The sequence below is a fragment of the Hoplias malabaricus genome, chromosome 1 (assembly GCF_029633855.1).
Source record: "Hoplias malabaricus isolate fHopMal1 chromosome 1, fHopMal1.hap1, whole genome shotgun sequence".
Taxonomy (NCBI): Eukaryota; Metazoa; Chordata; class Actinopteri; order Characiformes; family Erythrinidae; genus Hoplias; species Hoplias malabaricus.
The window spans coordinates 17,600,959-17,606,958 of NC_089800.1; positions in this window are offsets into that span (position 1 = coordinate 17,600,959).

A 6,000-nucleotide genomic window follows, 5' to 3' on the forward strand; every position below is an offset into this window, starting at 1 on the left:
GAAGTTGCATCCGGTGCTTGGAGTGCTGGGCAGGAGGCTGGTCCAAGGCATTGCCTGAGGAAAGAGCATGAGCTAGAAATCGGGGTCTGGGAGCAGTGTGGCTGCAAAAGGGAGAGGTCAGGTTGAAGGCCCACTACAGCTGGAGGAGACTAAGCGAACTGTATCTTAGGAGGCAGGGTGTGGTGCAATCACTAGATAAGAGATATGGACAAAGGTCCTCAGTGGCACTAGCTGGAAAGTTAGAAGCTGGGAGCAGCATGGCTGCTGAGAGGAGAGGATGGGACAATGGTCCACAACAGTACCTGAGGACAGAGTGAGGGCTGAAAAAGTAGAAGTTGGAAGCGGCATAAACGGAAAGGAGAGAGGTTGGTTGAGGGTCTGTAGTAAGAGAAAGCACAAGCTACAAAGCTAAGGCTGTGTAGCAGGAGAGAGTGCGAGCCATACAAAAGACACAGGGCACTGCTTGTTAGTGAAGGGAAGGGCATAAGGATGAAGGTCCACAGTAGGTTCTGAGGAGAGCACAACCTGTGAAGCTGGAGGCAGGGGCTGGTGCTGCCACAAAATCCAGGGGCTGGGACGAATGTATAGTATAGTTTGCATATGTATAATATAGAGTGTTATAGTTTGTAAAGGAAGAGTCAGGGTGTGGCAAAACCACAAATGGGAGGGGATTAGGATGAAGGGCGACATCAGGAGAGAGGACAGGCTGTAAAGAATGAGTCAGGGTGTGGGACAGCTGCAAAGGGAAGATAAGATTAGGGAAGCACCTGAAAAGAGGATGAGCTGGAAAGTCAGAGACAGGGAGTAGTGCAGCAGCAAAATGGCAGGGGTGGGATGAAAGTCAACAGCAGCATCTCTGAAAAGAGAGCATTAGCTGGAAGCGGGAGGGTGGGAGAAGAGCAGCAGCAGAATGGCCTGGATGAGAGTTCGCAGCAGCACCTGAAAAGAGGAAGTGAGAGTTGTAAAGTTAGAGGCTGGGTATGGCACGGTCACCAAGTAAAGCAATTGGGACGAATGTCCACAAAGCACACAAGCTGTCAAGTTAGAGGCAGGGAGGATGAGGGGAGTGCAGGATGAGAGGGGATTGATGTCAAGGAAGTCGTGCAGTGATTAGACTGCGTCAAGTGCCCAGGGTGCTGGGCAGGAGGAACCCCCAATAGCACCTGTGGAGGGGTGCGAGCTAGAAAGTTTGAGGCACTGAGCGGCAGCTGCAGCAGGAATAGAGAGTGGGATGATGAAGGGAAAGGGTGGGATGATAAAGGCAGGGTTTTAGATGATGAGTAGAGACAGAAGGAGAGAGGAGGAAGGCAGGTCAGGAGAGAACAGGAGGAGCAGAGAGGGGCTGTGTATAAATGAGTGCAATGCTGTCTATCAAGGCACTGTTTGGAACAAAGGGGCCGAAGCAGGATGAATGCTTAAACATGCTGCTTGTTTTCTGTTTCAACATTTTCAAAATGTGAGCACTGTAGGTGAACTAGTGCCCTACTAATGTGCAGAAATATTGCAGATTCCAAGTCATTTTCTAATGCAGTTTAGGTAAAAATATTATTTTTTAAAGCAGCCCTCTTTGAGCAAGGCACCGACTTGCGAGACAGCGAAGACAATAAAACATTGAGGCTAATGCCTTCCAACTCAAGATGAAAAGCGCTCCAGCAAGTGCTTTAAGTCAGGAGTATGGAAGTCATGACATCATCGCATTGCTGTACACTGGCCGTGGAAGTGTGAAATGGAAGTTTCCTCTCGTTAGCTGAATGAGCAAAGGGGACGCTGTTGTTTCGGAGCACGTTATTGGAACACCGAGGCTATTAAGCAGGAGAGGAGGAAGTGGGAGGCTCGAGGCCACACGCCAGAGGAGGAGGTAGAGGTGGGGTTTCACACAGGTCACAGCTAGAAGAGAAGCAGAATAGTCTGTGTGCTTCAAAGCTTGTAGCAGTGGGGAAGCTGGCATTATAAGGCTGATCGCGCTCCCCAAACATGAGAAAGTCCCATAGTGGTTTTCACCAGAGATAGAGGAAATGGGAGGCTCGAGGCTATGGTTTCACTCTGCAATGCTGCGCGAAGCGGGAGGAGAAGCAGGAGAAGCTGGGTCTGCACTGTAGAGCTGCACTGCACTGTGGAGCAGTGGGGAAGCAGGCATGACAACAGCAGATTTGCATTCCCCAAACCTGAGGCAGTCCCGCACTTTACCTGGAGATAAGAGGAAGTAAGGGGAGACTTGGCATGGGAGACAGATGAGGGGGTTCACTTAGGAGGCCATTCACAGTAGGAAAAGAAACAGGAGAGAGCAGAGGCCGCGTGGATCAGGAGCAGGAAAGACCAAAAGGCACCACAGAGTTTAGAGCAGTTGGAGCGGGAAGCAGGCGCGGAAACGGCCAAACGCAGCCCCATATAACTGGCAGCCCCATATCTGTTTAGCCGGAAAAATGGGAAATAGGAGGCTTGCTGGGCTTCATTGATGACCAAACGCGGTTCCCAATATGAAGCAGAGGATCCCAGAGCGGAGGTGTGAGCTTGCATTGCGAAGCCGTTGAGTCGCAGGGTATATATAGGGCTGAGGAATCGAGTTCAGGTGTGGTCGTGCTCCCAAAATTGTTATTACATAACTTAAATATGTGTGTCTGGCCTTATCAATCATCAGCGTTTAGGTGCTTATCTGTCAGTACAGCAGTATAAATCAACACAAAGACACAACACTGCAACATGCATCTTTGTGTTGGGTGTTATTGGTAGCTTTATTACAAGAAGGAAGTTTCACAGAAAAATCTAACTAGGCATATATTATTTAAATGAAGTTCTGCAAGACAGTCTAACACAATGTCCCTAGTATACCTGATCCATCTAGTTCCTAGATTGTTTATTATGGACTGAGTAAAGCCTGCATACAGTTCTGAAAGAGTGGGAAAGAAATTTGGGTCTGGTGGGTCTTGTCAGTAACATTTAAAAAAAAACTACCAATCAGACACACAGAAAGCTGAAGTAACAATTAGACTTTCATAAAGAAACTGAGGTGTATCACAGTAAATAAAACATACTGGTGGCCACTTAACACCTCAGTACTTCTTCTCTCTTCATAAACCATACACTAAATAGTTATTGTACTGAACTAGTTTCAGTACAATTTTAAGTTGGCACAGCTCAGCTTGCTTTGGTCAGATAGCAGTCAAAATAATGTTAAATGTAAGTTTTCAGATGCCTTTAAATAACATCTTCACAGTGTTCATTCTGATGTTATATTTATAGTATTTTAACACTGGATTTTCACTTAGTATGAAGGATAAAATGCTGAAAATATATAATATTAGTTTATGGATTTGAAAATAACCATTACATGCATTCACACAAGAACTTACTTGTTTCACAATGGGAAAAATTCTACACAAGACATTTTTTCTAAATGAAAAGAATATGTAATATACATCTGTATTGGTTTTCTAACTGTTTAACGATAAACTTAAAAAGATACATAGCAAGTTGTAATATGTAGACATGTGCTGTCATAAAGTAAAACCAAGTATCATGTTCTAATTTTATCTCATTTTTTGTAACAGCTTCAACCAGATCAGGGCTGCAGTGAGAGCCTACACAGAATCACTGGGCACTAGGCAGAACACACGCTGGACATGGCCCCAGTCTACCACAAGGCGGGTCACGTGCTTAAGGAATCTTATCCCTCATTTTCTGTGTTAAAAGACACACAAACAGATAAGAGATGCATCTTTGAACTCATTTATTCCTGAGATTTTTAAATGAAAAATTCACCCAAAAGTTGCTAGTGAGTTAGCAATGTATTCAAGCAAGTGGCTTTAGCATTAGCAGCATTTGACATTTTTTGACCTCCATTGAATTAACTATTTTCTGGTTTTCCACAAGAACTACAACATGGATCTTTAAGGTGGATGACTGCGTATGCAAACAGATGCCCACATCTGTGTTTCTGGGTGTTTTTACTTAAAGCAATCTCAACTAAATCTAGGTCACAATCACAGCTCTGACAATAGCCATGTCTCTGATGTCTGCCCTTATCATGGAGTATTACTCAACTGACAAAAACATTCACAATTGTCACTCGACTGTCTGTCAATGTGTGTGTTCATGTAGGGTTTAGTGAGCTATCCTTAGTGAAGCCTACATTTTGTCCACACATCCCATGTCTATTGCATCAGCCCCTGTCCATCCCTATGTGGGTCAGTGAAGAATGGTAAGTTGGCCCACATATAATGAAATATACTTATGAAATCTGCATTAAAATGTGTGGTGTTCCATTGTACAGTTTTAATGATAACAAATATTTGCACTTTGTATAAGCACAATTACAGACTGTAGTCCAATTTTTGCTCGGTATACCTTGTTAGCCCCCATTCGTCCTGTCATTCACTGCTCAGGACCCCAAGATGATCACCACAGATCAGGTATGATTTTGAGTGGTGGATCATTCTCAGCACTGCATTGAAAGTGACGTGGTAGTGTGTTAGTGCAGGTAGTTTTGCTGGTACAAGTGGATGAGACACAGCAGCACTGCTTGAGTTGAGAACCCTCAGTGTCACTGTGGGATTGAGACTAGTCCACCAACCAAAAATATTAATCCAGACATACCCAGCTGTCCTATGACCACTGATGAAGGATTAGAGGATGACTAAAAGTGTGCAGCAAGAGATGAGCTGCTCTCTCTGACTTTTCATCTATAAGGTGGACCAGAAAAGTAAGTGTGTCTAATAGATTGTAAAGTAAGTGGGTACAGGGTTTAAAAACTCCAACAGCTTTGCTACATCTGATCCGCTCATACCAGCAAAACATGCACTAACACACCACTATGTCAGTGTCACTGCAGTGCTGAGAATGATCCAATCATATTTGGATCTTTGGCATGTCTACCCAAGCAGGAAATTGACTTCTAAAACTGTCAGTCACTTTAGAGCATTTCTCAAATCATCATTTATATTTGCACAATATTAAGTGCATTTCTCAAAACCTTTCATACAAACAGAACCACACAGTGGATTACTGGCAAATGCCTGTAACTTGCTCAGAATCCCTAATACATGTCCCAGAATAATGTATTTTTTGTCAATGGACTTGTTTGTGTGAAATTGCCTTAACGAGACTGGACAAGATTCATATTCATGCTATATATTTTTGTACTGTAAGTCAGTGACACACTGTCATTATGAAACAGAAAAGAAAGACAATAATGTTAAGCACAAAGGGGGAAAAATCAGAATTAGACAAATCAGAAATATAAACATGGGAAACACCCTATAGGTAGAGATGTAAATATAGGACTGCATGAGGAGTTACACTGGAGTCTTTCTAGACGTTCTGACACTCCTGTCCGTCAGGCCACGGGTTCTTATCGACATCACGTCGGATATCTTCCCTTGCAATGCATTGTGGAAATAAACTTTTTGAATGCCTTATCCAGCCTCAACAAAAGCATCAACTGTGATGTCCTCACATGCTGCATCCATAGCAGCTAGCAGGGTCATCTGAGTATGTTGCTGGTGATTGGAAATCCACTTCCATGCAGAGTAGAACGCCTCAATTGGGTTGAGGAATGGGGAATAAGATGGGACAAATTCTATCAGCATTCTGTAGTGGGTCGCAAATTATTCCTTGATGGTGCTTGAGTAATGGAACACATGTTTTGGTAAATCATCTTGATTCACATCCCTTTCATTATCAGGAAGATTCCTGAAGTGTCAAAGAAGGCGAGGAGATGTAGGGTATTGTATGGCCCTTTAATGGGAATATGAGTCAGCACACATAATGGCTGCACACATAGTGATGTTCCTGCTGGCCTGGAACACCAACAGTAGCTCTATGGCTGATAATATTTGTTGTGTTTGGTCTTTGTATGTTTGTCAAATGAGGTTCATGAGATGCACCTCTGAGCTATTTTAGAGAACTGGTTGATCTAATGTTTCAAACACCCCCCCTTTATCAGTGAAAATCCTGATTCGCCTGAGAGTTAATCTGTTCAGTAGACATTTACCAAAAATATCA